Genomic DNA, 13,424 nt, shown 5'->3' on the forward strand with positions numbered 1-13,424 from the left:
TCTCATACTCCTTACTTTCTTATTTCTCCTTCTGTACTTTATAATTTTTTGCCTAAACTCTCCCCTTCTTCATGGGGAAAGTATCATTCAACCCAAAACAACCCACATGGCCCCCCACCAGGTAGGGACAGCCCTATACCCCCATTCACCAGGAAGAAGTTATAGAAGATATGCCTGCCACCACAATTCCTGATAAATGGGCCAACTGGGTTCCACATAAACTTAAAAATAAGTTAATATTCAGAGAGGGGAAATGGAAACCCACCTAACATTATTCAAAATAGAGTAATGCCTGTCAAAGGCCAGTATCAAGTCTCTTCCAGACATCCAAGGACTAGAAAATGACTGAAGACAACAAGTCTGTTCTCAGAAGAACCACATCCTCTAGAGGAACGGCCGCCTGGATACAACTGGGGCCCAAAATAGATGTGAACCCACCCCTTCGTTCCTGCTCCTTGCCCTTTAAAACTCAATAAAAGACTCAACCCCTCATTCTTCAGGGTCACGCAATGCCTCTGACTCCTTTCCTCCCTTGGAAAGAGAATTAAAAAACTCTCTTTTTTTCCCTTGTTAATATTTTTGTGAATTCTTTCACAACCTGCATCAGCTCGCCTAACATTTTACAGTATATTCAAAAAGATGTCCATTTGTAGGAGGGAACCTCTATATAAATATGTAAGTGAAGGTCATATTCATATTTTTGAAGAATATGGCCTAAGAATTTCACTTCTAGGTTTACACCCAAGAGAAATGAAAAGATGTCCACACAAAAGCAAGTATGTGAATGGTCATACAAGCATTAATCATAATACCCAAAAAGAAGAAATAACCCAAATGTCTACCAACTGTTAAATGGATAAATAAAAAATGTGGCATATCCATAGAGTAGATTATTATTTTACAATGAAAAAGAAATTAAGTATTGACATATACTAATACATGGATGAACTTTGAAAAGATAATAACAAGTAAAAGAAGCTAGACATAAAATGTCACATATTATATGATGTCAGTTCAGTTCAGTTCAGTCCCTCAGTTGTGTCCAACTCTTTGCAACCCCATGAATTGCAGCATGCCAGGCCTCCCTGTCCATCACCAACTCCCGGAGTTCACTCAGACTCACGTCCATTGAGTCGGTGATGCCATCCAGCCATCTCATCCTCTGTCATCCCCTTCCTCTCTTGCCCTCAATCCCTCGCAGCATCAGAGTCTTTTCCAATGAGTCAACTCTTCGCATGAGGTGGCCAAAGTGCTGGAGTTTCAGCTTTAGCATCATTCCTTCCAAAGAAATCCCAGGGCTGATCTCCTTCAGAATGGACTGGTTGGATCTCCTTGCAGTCCAAGGGACTCTCAAGAGTCTTCTCCAACACCACAGTTCAAAAGCATCAATTCTTCAGTGCTCAGCCTTCTTCACAGTCCAACTCTCACATCCATACATGACCACAGGAAAAACCATAGCCTTGACTAGACGAACCTTTGTTGGCAAAGTAATGTCTCTGCTTTTGAATATGTTATCTAGGTTGGTCATAACTTTCCTTCCAAGGAGTAAGCGTCTTTTAATTTCATGGCTGCAGTCACCATCTGCAGTGATTTTGGAGCCCCAGAAAATAAAGTCTGACACTGTTTCCACTGTTTCCCCATCTATTTCCCATGAAGTGGTGGGACGGGATGCCATGATCTTCGTTTTCTGAATGTTGAGCTTTAAGCCAACTTTTTCACTCTCGTCTTTCACTTTCATCAAGAGGCTTTTGAGTTCCTCTTCACTTTCTGCCATAAGGGTGGTGTCATCTGCATATCTGAGGTTATTGATATTTCTCCCAGCAATCTTGATTCCAGCTTGTGTTTCTTCCAGTCCAGCATTTCTCATGATGTACTCTGCATATAAGTTAAATAAACAGGGTGACAGTATACAGCCATGATGTACTCCTTTTCCTATTTGGAACCAGTCTGTTGTTCCATGTCCAGTTCTAACTGTTGCTTCCTGACCTGCATACAAATTTCTCAAGAGGCAGGTCAGGTGGTCTGGTATCCCCATCTCTCAGAATTTTCCACAGTTTATTGTGATCCACACAGTCAAAGGCTTTGGCATAGTCAATAAAGCAGAAATAGATGTTTTTCTGGAACTCTCTTGCTTTTTCAATGATCCAGCGGATGTTGGCAATTTGATCTCTGGTTCCTCTGCCTTTTCTAAAACCAGCTTGAACATCAGGAAGTTCACCGTTCACATATTGCTGAAGCCTGGCTTGGAGAGTTTTGAGCATTACTTTACTAGCGTGTGAGATGAGTGCAATTGTGCGGTAGTTTGAGCATTTTTTGGCATTGCCTTTCTTTGGGATTGGAATGAAAACTGCCCTTTTCCAGTCCTGTGGCCACTGCTGAGTTTTCCAGATTTGCTGGCATATTGAGTGCAGCACTTTCACAGCATCCTCTTTCAGGATTTGAAATAGCTCAACTGGAATTCCATTACCTCCACGAGCTTTGTTCATAGTGATGCTTTCTAAGGCCCACTTGACTTCACATTCCAGGATGTCTGGCTCTAGGTCAGTGATCACACCATCATGATTATCTGGGTCATGAAGATCTTTTTTGTATAGTTTTTCTGTGTATTCTTGCCACCTCTTCTTAATATCTTCTGCTTCTGTTAGGTCCACACCATTTCTGTCCTTTATCGAGCCCATCTTTGCATGAAATGTTCCCTTGGTATCTCTAAATTTCTTGAAGAGATCTCTAGTCTTTCCCATTCTGTTGTTTTCCTCCATTTCTTTGCATTGATTGCTAAGGAAGGCTTTCTTATCTCTTCTTGCTATTCTTTGGAACTCTGCATTCAGATGCTTATATCTTTCCTTTTCTCCTTTGCTTTTCACTTCTCTTCTTTTCACAGCTATTTGTAAGGCCTCCCCAGACAGCCATTTTGCTTTTTTGCATTTCTTTTCCATGGGGATGGTCTTGATCCCTGTCTCCTGTATAATGTCACGAATCTCATTCCATAGTTCATCAGGCACTCTATCTATCAGACCTAGGCCCTTAAGTCTATTTTTCACTTCCACTGTATAATCATAAGGGATTTGATTTAGGTCATACCTGAATGGTCTAGTGGTTTTCCCTACTTTCTTCAATTTAAGTCTGAATTTGGCAATAAGGAGTTCATGATCTGAGCCACAGTCAGCTCCTGGTCTTGTTTTTGTTGACTGTATAGAGCTTCTCCATCTTTGGCTACAAAGAATATAATCAATCTGATTTTGGTGTTGACCATCTGGTGATGTCCAAGTGTAGTCTTCTCTTGTGTTGTTGGAAGAGGGTGTTTGTTATGACCAGTGCATTTTCTTGGCAAAACTCTATTAGTCTTTGCCCTGCTTCATTCTGTATTCCAAGGCCAAATTTGCCTGTTACTCCAGGTGTTTCTTGACCTCCTACTTTGGCATTCCAGTCCCCTATAATGAAAAGGACATCTTTTTTCGGTGTTAGTTCTAAAAGGTCTTGTAGGTCTTCATAGAACTGTTCAACTTCAGCTTCTTCAGTATTACTGGTTGGGGTGTAGACTTGGATTACTGTGATATTGAATGGTTTGCCTTGGAAACGAACAGAGATCATCCTATCGTTTTTGAGATTGCATCCAAGTACTGCATTTCAGACTCTTTTGTTGACCATGATGGCCACTCCATTTCTTCTGAGGGATTCCTGCCCGCAGTAGTAGATATAATGGTCATCTGAGTTAAATTCAGCCATTCTAGTCCATTTTAGTTTGCTGATTCCTAGAATGTCGACATTCACTCTTGCCATCTCTTGTTTGACCACTTCCAATTTGCCTTGATTCATGGACCTGACATTCCAGGTTCCTATGCAATATTGCTCTTTACAGCATTGGACCTTGCTTCTATCACCAGTCACATCCACAGCTGGGTATTCTTTTTGCTTTGGCTCCATCGCTTCATTCTTTCTGGAGTTATTTCTCCACTGATCTCCAGTAGCATATTGGGCACCTACTGACCTGGGGAGTTCCTCTTTCAGTATCCTATCATTTTGCCTTTTCATACTGTTCATGGGGTGATGTGATGTGTATGTGTATGATGTCATGTGTACAAAACATCCAGAATGAGCAAATTTTGTCAGAGACAGAAAATAGAAAATAGGTTGCTTAGGGCTGGGGAGAATGGGAATTATCTGCTACCAGGTTGGTTTCTTTTATTGAGGACAGTTCAGTGCAGTTCAGTCTGTCAGTCGTGTCTGACTCTTTGTGACCCCATGAACTGCAGCACGCCAGGCCTCCCTGTCCATCACCAACTCCCGGAGTCCAACCCATGTCCATTGAGTGGGTGATGCCATCCAACCATCTCATCCTCTGTCATCCCCTTCTCCTCCTGCCCCCAATCCCTCCCAGCATCAGAGTCTTTTCCAATAAGTCAACTCTTCACATCAGGTGGCCAAAGTATTGGAGTTTCAGCTTCAACATCAGTCCTGCCAATGAACACCCAGGACTGATCTCCTTTAGAATGGACTGTTTGGATCTCCTTGCAGTCCAAAGGACTCTCAAGAGTCTTCTCCAACACCACAGTTCAAAAGCATCATTCTTCAGCACTCATCTTTCTTTATAGTCCAACTCTCACATCCATACATGACCACTGGAAAAACCATAGCCTTGACTAGATGGACCTTTGTTGACAAAGTAATAAATATTCTAAAATTAGATTATGGTAGTGACTGCAAATACTTTTGTTGCTCAGTCTGTAAGTCATGTCTGACTCTTTGTGACCACATGGACTGAAGCATGCTAGGTTCCCCTGTCCTTCGCTATCTCCCGGACCTTGCCTAAACTCATGTCCATTGAGTTGTTGATGCAATCCAGCCATCTCATCCTGTGTCAACCCTTCTCCTCCTGCGCTTAATCCTCTCCAGTGTCAGGGTCTTTTCCGATGTATCAGCTCAATGCATCAGGTGGCCAATGTATCAGAGCTTCAGCTTCAGCTTCAGCATCAGTCCTTCCAATGAATGTTCAGGGTTGATTTCCTTTAGGATTGACTAGTTTGACCTCCTTGCTGTCCAAGGGACTCTCAAGAGTCTTCTTCAGCACCACAAGTCAAAAGCATCAGTTCTCTGGCACTCAGCCTTTTTTTACAGTACAACTCGCACATCTGTACAGGACTACTGGAAAAAATCAAACTTTGACTCATGGGACTTTGTTGGCAAAGTAATGTCTCCGCTTTTTAATATTCTGTCTAGGTCTGTCATAGCTTTCCTTCCAAGGAGCAAGCATCTTTTAATTTTGTGTCTGCAGTCACCATCCACAGTGATTTGGGGCTATAAGTAGGTGAATTCTCTATTTTTATTTATTTATTTTTTAATTGAAGGATAACTGTTTTACAATTCTGTGCCAGCCTCTGTTGTACAACAATACAAATCAGCCGTAATTACACATACATCCCCTCCCTCCTGAGCCTCCCTCTCCTCTCCTACCCTACCCCTCTAGGTCATCACAGAGCACCAGACTGGGCTCCCCGCACCATACAGCAGCCTCCTATCAGCTGTCCATTTCACACATGATGGTACATACATATCAATACTACTTTCTCAATTCGACCTACCCTCTCCTTCCCCTGCTGTGTCCACAAGTCCATTCTTTATGTCTGTATCTTTTCTGCAAAGAGGTTCATCAGTACCATTTTTCTGGATCCCATATACATGTGCTAATTTGTCTTTCTCTTTCTGACTTAGTTCACTCTGCATAAAGGCTCTAGGTTCATCCACATCTCTAGAACAGACTCAAAATCATTCTTTTTTATGGCTGAGTAATATTCCATTGCATGTATGTACCACAACTCATCTGTTGGTGGACATCTAGGTTGCTTCCATGTCATGGCTATTGTAAATAGTGCTGCAATGAACACTGGGGTACATGTGTCTTTTTCAGTTATGGTTTTCTCAGGGTATATGCCCAGTAATGGGATTGCTGGGTCATATGGTAGTTTTATTCCTAGTTTTTTTTTTTAAAGAAATCTCCACACTGTTCTCCATAATGTCTGTATCAATTTACATTTCCACCAACAGTGCAGAGGGTTTCCCTTTTCTCCACATCATCCTCTCCAGCATTTATTGTTTGTAGACTTTAAAAAAAAAACATTTATTTAGTTAGTTGTGGCATGTGGGACCTAGTTTCCTGACCAGGGATTGAACCCAGGCTACCTGCACTGGGAGTGCAAGTCTTAACCGCCGGACTACCAGGGAACTCCCTCTTTGTAGATTTTTTTTGATCATGGCCATTCTGGTTGGTTTTAGTTTGCATTTCTCTAATCATGAGTGATGTTGAGCATCTTTTCATGTGTTTATTGGCCATCTGTATGTCTTCTTTGGAGAAATGAATGAATTCTCTACTATGCAAATTCTATCTCAATAAAGTTGCTAAGGAAAAAAAAAACATTGCAAATTGTTAACAGGACTGTCCACAGGATGATGTGTGGGTGTAATTTGCTTCTTTTCACTAATCTTTCAATTTTGTGTATTTCTGACTGCTTTTTAAAAGGAAAAGGGCTATAATTAAAAGATTGTTTCACAGTGACTATGCACAATAATATTCTTGCTTTGTTTCTTTTGTCCTGATTATGGTTCACAACTTTCAGACTGCTTTCAGAAAACAAAAGGATTTTTTTCTTCATGTGATACCAGTTAATAAACATTTATTAAGGTCTTATTGGGTCTTACCATATACTCTGAAAAAAGTGAAAATGTTAGTCATTCAGTCATGCCCGACTCTTTGTAACACCATAGACTATAGCCTAACAGGCTCCTCTGTTGATGGAATTCTGCAGGCAAGAATAATGGAATGGATAGCCATTCCCTTTTCCAGGGGATTGTCCCAACCCAGGGATAGAACTCGTGTCTCCTGTGTCTCCTGCATTGCAGGCAGATTCTTTACCTGCTGAACTATCAGGGGAGACTTTTCATCTCACAGACTAGCAAAAATAAAATACTGGCATTACCAAATGTTGGGAGAGATGTAGAAATATGAACTCTTTTGATGACAGTGAAGTCATGGAAATTAATATGGTTGTTGCTGGCCAAAATTTTGGTTTTCTCTGCCCATCAAAGCCAAATAAAAAATATCAAGAGTGTGATGAGGAACAAAGGTGTTAGGCTCTTGATTTCTTTCTCTGGCCTTGTTTCAGTGACAGTCATAGGCTGGTGTCTGTAACCCAGTAATTGAGTCTGGCAGTTTGGTGGCTCTGCGGAACTTCCTTCTGATGTGTAACTACAAGGGGAAGGGTGTTGTAAGGGTAAACACCAGATACAGGATGTATTTAGCACAGAGTCAAAGGATAACAAGTTCGAAGTGTAGCTCCTGCAGAGTTATGGGGCAGAAAAGCAAACTTATTTACAGACATTCAGAGTTAGGAGAGTTAAAGTAAAAAAACTAGGAATGTTCAGGCCTGCTCACTGTTCTCTTTATCGCCTTTATTCTCAGGAAAAGAAAAGGAAAAAAAACTCATCTGTCTTCTTTCTCCTCTTCACTGCAACATGGTCACCTGAGCAATGTCTGTGAAAATGTTATATATTAGGACCAATTGACTCAGCAGTTCAAATTTTAGAAATCTGCTGTACAGAAACACCTGGGTATGCAGGAGGTTTGTTGCAGCCCTATCAGAAGAATGAAAATGTGGGAACAACATCACTGTCCATTGTCGGCACACTGATTAAATCCTGAGTGACATTTAAACTGTGATATTCAGGGCAGCCCTCAGAAGAGCAAGGACAGATGAACTGCAGCGGTATTCCTGTGAAGACAGGAATGATACATGCGGGGTGTGGGGAAGACAGCAAATTGCAGAATGTGTCTACCATTATTCTGTTTCCATTTTTTTTTAAGTAGGTAACCACCTCTGTATGAATATAAATATGTTTCTTGGAACATGCATAGAAAAAAATATCTGAAGGGTCACACACCAGACTTTTAACAGTGGGAAGAAAAATAGGAAGGAAAGGGAAGAAATATGTTTCTGTTTTGAAATTTTTTATAACCAGCATAGAGTATTTCTGTTATTTTAAAAAGCAAGTGTCTGGGACTTCCCTGCTGGTCCACTGGTTGAGAGTCTGCCCGCCAATGCAGGGGACACAGATTTGAGCCCTGGTCCGGGAAGATTCCACTTGCTATGGGGCAACAAAAAACCCATGGGCCGCAACTACTGAAGCCCACACGCCCTAGAGGCTGTGCTCAGCAACAAGAGAAGCCACAGCAAGGAGAAGCCCTCACATCGCTGCTAGGGAGTAGCCCCTGCTCACAACAACTAGAGAAAACTCGCACAGAAACAAAGACCCAGTGCAGCTAAAAATAAATAAATCTGAAATAATAATTTTTTAAAAAGTAGTAAGATACTCAATTGCTTCTTTTCTGCCCTTAAAAAAAAAGAAGCTGGGAGAATCTTTAAAAATATAAACTGCTAGAATTTTATATTGAGAATTGTCATATGGATCACATAACATACTACTCATTCACACGCTGCCCACCCCGCACTTCCTTTCCCCCCGAGAACTGTTCAGTGATCTCTGTAGCTTTTACCATCAACTGATCATCTATGTATTTACAGGTGTATTTTCTATTTCTGCACCAAAGTATAAGCAACCTGAGGGCCAGAACTTTGCCCTCTGGCAGACAATTTTGTTTTCTGTTCTAACTCCAATTTCTGGTTTATAGCAGGACCTCAGTAAACATTTGTTGAATGAACCTTCACCAGCAGAGGAAGGGCAAGGTAACTTCCGGTATGCAGCTTGCATATTTCATCACAAATTAGAAATTAAAAGATTTGTTACCCCAGCAACGACATTGTCAGGAAGGAAAACTTTACTCTCTTGTGTTCCGTGATTGTGTATGTGAAAGTTGCTCAGCTGTGTCCACTCTTTGCAACCCCATGGATTGTAGCCTGCCAGGTTCCTCTGTCCATGGAATTCTCCAGGCAAGAATACTGGAGTGGGTTGCCATTTCCTTTTCCAGGGGATCTTCCTGACCCAGGGATTGAACTCGAGGCTCCTGCATCTCCTGCATTGGCAGGCAGATTCTTTAATGTCTGAGCCACTAGTTCTGTAATTGGTGGTGGTGGTGGTGGTTTAGTCACTAAGTCATGTCCGACTCATTCGACCCCATGGACAGGAGCCTGGCAGGCTACACAGTCCATGGGATTCTCCAGGCAAGAATACTGGAGTGGGTCCTGTAAATTAAAACTGACAAAAAACAGATTAGCAAGAAAAAAAGGTTTTTATTCCTATATATAGGGGAATTTGCAAAAAAAGGTAACTCAAAGTGATTAGCGCTGGGGACTTATATACCTTCTTAATAGGGAAAGAGAAGAGAAGGAAGGGAGAGTAGATGGAATATATGACAGTTTTATGACAATGTCTGTTTATAAGAGTCGATCATCTCCTGGTTAACCCTAAGGAAGGAATTTATGAATAACTGAGTTATTTGGGGGAAGTTCTGCTTTGGGACAGATAAGAGAGTTAAGAAGAAAAAAAAATCCTGTTCTCAAATGCCTTCAGCTCAAAATTATTCTCATGCCGCAGTGGTTTATGGTGGACTCCTTCAACATTTAATTTCACATCACAGCTGTGTATGCTTTTGTCCACTCAGCCAGCTCAGGGGCCCTGAAGGCAGGAACCATATCTGACTCATCTTAGAATCCCCAGCACTGAGCTAGTAGGTGGAAGGTATTTAATAAACATCACCGCATGAAAAGCTTTTCTGAATAGCTCATCTGTAAGGCAAGCAAGAAAGGGATGCTTTGTTCCCTACCTACATCTAAGAACAACCTAAAACTCTGAATATACACGTAAATGTACTTCTTTACTGGGCAAGAATCCCAAATTCAAAAGGGGTATAAAACCCTCCCTCAAAAGGTAAAAAATACCAGTTTGGCTGGTAGTGTCAACTAAAAAACTATGCGCAACACAAAAGCTGAGTTAGGTTTTATTCGGTGAGAATGTTAGGACTCCAGCCTAGGAGGCAGTATCTCCCGTGACTCCGAGGAGGCAGGGTAAGTGCCAGTCCATATGCAAGTTTGCAACAAGGAGCAGGTAATCTGAATATTAAAAGATTACTGTTAATTAAGAGAAAACTAAATCTCTCACGTGAAGAGATTTAGCTATCTTTTATGTATGGGAAGATGCAAGCATCTGGGCTTGCTGAAATCATTTCTTTCATATGCATGTAGCTATCTGGGGCCAATCCTATTTCCTTTATTGTTCACATATTAATTCCTTATTAACCGTACGAGATGGTGAATGTAGCCGCTGGCCACCTCTCAACACCCCCTAGCTCTTCAGCGCTTCCCAGGGAGGAAGTAGCTGATGGCTTCCAAATAGCTGGCTTTGTTTCTCCTAGGCTCAGAAATTTGCATTTGGAAAAGCCTTGTTTACTGGTAGGGCAGAAAATATTTCATTTCACAGTAGAAATTGATGTCGTTTCTTTCCCCTTTTGGCTATATTCCTCTAGCATATTATAGATTCTGACCCAAAGCATTGCTGCAAATCAAATAAGCAGGGGGGTAATTCTTCCTGCTAAGAAGGGGGAACCCCTCCCTACCTCCTTCCCTAAGATGCTGTGCTAAGCTCCGACTGTTTTTCAGGGGAGTAAAATGCCAGAATCAAAGACTTTGATGTACACTTAGAGCTACACACATCCTACACCCAACACAGACACAACACTTGCCTGGCACAGGAAAGGGCTGGGAGCCAGGACAACCCACGTGAGAGACCTCTCACCTCCTCCTTCCAAGGACATCTCCTGAGAAGCTGGGACAAGAGGAGAGAAAATGAATGGGTTCTTTCAGAGGGTATGGAGAGCTTCGTGGCTCATGTAACAGAATTCCTGAGCTTAAAGTGGAAAACTATGATGACCTGAGGTGAGAGAATAGTGACCATTTACAGAACTCATAGAAAAGTCAATTCATTTGTTCCAGTGATACAGATATGCCAAGACGGAATTAATCAGGGTGACCTCGGGAGCAGAGGAGGCCATGGACCTCTTCAGGAATTTAAAGCAGAAGCCTTAGCCAGGGAAAATATGCACAGCTACCTCACATTTGTACACAGTTTGGGGCATTCCTTGGACCTCTGACAGCTCGTTCATGGGACTCTTGCCCAGATTAAGAAACTGTGCTTTGCAGTAAATGGGACGTAGTATATTGACTCTTCTGAGGAATAAGAATAAATTAAACTCATAGTACAAGAAGCACTGCCAAGACATAAGCCCCTGTCTGTGGAGCTGGTATCTATGGGTCTGGCAGGAGTAAAACTCTGTCCAGTATAAACCCAAAGACACCATTAAGATGGAACCAAGAGACGCCCTTGGCATCACATTAGCAAGACCTGGGAACGGGTCCAGACGGGGCGGACTTTAATTGGAAACAGAAGCATCTTTGTCTTTGCTGAATCATCTTTGTCTTTCCTGGATTCAAAAAGCTGTTTGCAATGAATGGAATAAGAGGCAGGAGACTGGGATGTTAATACTCGGCCTTGGTTTTCTTGTTTTTTTTTTTAACTTTTTTAATGGTTTTTATGTTGTCGGGTTTTATATATATATATAAAACACATATATATATAAAACGTGTATATATAATGCATATATAACGCATATATATATATATTGAGATCAGCCTTGGGGTTTATGTTTATCTTTTTTTTTTAAGCTCAAAGTAAGTTTCAAAGATGATTTAAAGATATTCTAAAAATCTCAAAAGGAATGAAAGTAAATTAATTTTAATTCACCTTAAGCATATACATATATATGCATACCATGGAGCAAGTGCAGACCCCAGACTCTCCCCAAACAGCTCCCAGTGGCAGGAACTGCATGTTGTTTTGGAAAAGATTCCATTTTCTCTTAAATTGAGTAGCTCTTTAGCCTCCCTGGACCTTCTTTCTGTAATCCTCGTCTTCATTTCTGGAGCCACTAAGACTAAATGTATGCATTTTGCTGCCTAATAATCCTGCAATAGTTCTTGTTTGGTTTTCAAGACCCCCCAAATCTTCTTTCCTCCCAGCAGGGAGGAGGAGGGGTGTGGTACTTCAGCCCCAGCCCCCAGTCCTACTCCCTCGAGAGGTCTATGTGGGTTTGTTATGAAGAAGGAATTCATAGGGCCTGGAGCCCATCTTAGGCCTGTTCATGCTGATCATGCTCGGCCACCTCTCCAACAGACTCTCGACTCTGTGCTTAGTGCCTATGGAAACTACAATAGAAGGATAAGACCCCTCTGGACAGGGGGATCTTGAAGATCACATCCACGTTACTCACCGCCTAAGAGAAAACATACTCTAATCACCCCTGCCTCCGGACAGGTCATAAATCCTTTCTGTATCTATCGGAGTGTAACTGCAGGCTTATTGATTATTAACTGTTTGAACACCTAACACTTGATAACACTTGAATAATGGGGTTATTGTGATTTTATTTACCCTTCCTTTGTTTTATGTAAGTCTCAAGGAAATTGGGGTGGTGGGTTTGGACATGTACACATGGGGTATAAAAGATTTTCACAAATGCTGGTCGGGGTCCTTGGCTAAGAGGAGACTCTGCCTTGGGCGCGCCGGTGTAATAAACTGCACTCCACTATCTGCATTGTCCTTCTGAGTGAGTTTGTTTCCCAGAACGCATGGCTATAACAGTTACTCAGACCTGAGCTCTTTTCCCCAGGCCTTCACACTGGACAGTTATCTTCTATTAAATATTTAAATATCAGCAGCCACATCACCCTGGGCCAGGAATTAAGGTGAGGCAAATGAAGCACTTGTCTTAGGCAAAAAATTTAAGAGTGCCAAGAACCTCAGAAATCAAGAGAGTTCATATTTTGAAACATCAACACCAAAAATCCACAATGAGCAAAATATCAAAATTTTAAATAAAAACCTGATGCAAGAGGAAATATGTAGGGACTTCCCTGGTGGTCCAGTGGTTAAGAATTCACCTTCCATTGCAAGGGGTGCGAGTTCAATTCCTGGTTAGAGAGCTAACATCCCACATACCTTGCGGCCAAAAAAACAAAAGCAATATTGTAATAAATTCGATAAAGACTTTAAAAAAAAAAAAAAGAGGAAATATGTATAGCCCCCAGTACATTTTAATGTATTCTTAATAGTTGATTTTTTTCCAAATATTAAAATGGTTGAAAAAATATTAAAAAATTGGAAACTAGGTTTATTAAACTCACATCACTTTAAGTTTACATATTTTACTTATACCAAAAAGATTTATTATAATTTTACTTTTCTGGCTGTAATGGAAGCAACCTCATCAATAATCTTTTCCAAATTTTGTATAATATGCACACTATTGTTAGGGGAAGCACAGTCTGCAACCCCCCACCATGGCCAGGCATCATAGTAACCATTTGTGTGAGTTGTTTTATGACAGGAGGTCCTGATAAGGAACATGGAATGAATAAGCCACC

The sequence above is a fragment of the Bubalus kerabau genome, chromosome 5 (genome assembly GCF_029407905.1).
Source record: "Bubalus kerabau isolate K-KA32 ecotype Philippines breed swamp buffalo chromosome 5, PCC_UOA_SB_1v2, whole genome shotgun sequence".
Classification (NCBI taxonomy): Eukaryota; Metazoa; Chordata; class Mammalia; order Artiodactyla; family Bovidae; genus Bubalus; species Bubalus kerabau.